We start from the raw sequence: 435 nt of genomic DNA on the forward strand, positions 1-435 counted from the left end.
ACCCGGAAGTGCACTGAGGCTCGGCGAGCCAGAACTACAATTCCCAGAAGCCTTCGCGGCGCGGGAGGTGAGTGGGCGGGGTTCCGGTTCCTCCAAGGAAGTGGGCCAGTGGACCCGGTCAGAAGCTGGGCGAGCGTCAGCGTCCGGTGCCTGGGGGGGCGTCGCACCTGTGCTTGGGCAGGTAGGTCTAGGGGAGCACTAAGACCAGCCGCGGGACTGGGAGGCTGAGGCCAGTGCATCGACGCGTAGGGAGTCGCTCTGGCGTGACGTCAGAACGAATAGAAAAGGCGAGGACCCTTCCTGGGTGCCCCTGCCTGTCAGACGCTGCGCGCGACCCACTGTCTCCTCTAGTCCTGGGGGAAACCTGTGAGACAGTTGCGACATCCCCATTTTACAGTGGAGGGAGCGTCTACCGAACCCTTCAGGAATCTATGT

This window comes from Rhinopithecus roxellana, chromosome 12, assembly GCF_007565055.1.
Source record: "Rhinopithecus roxellana isolate Shanxi Qingling chromosome 12, ASM756505v1, whole genome shotgun sequence".
NCBI lineage: Eukaryota > Metazoa > Chordata > Mammalia > Primates > Cercopithecidae > Rhinopithecus > Rhinopithecus roxellana.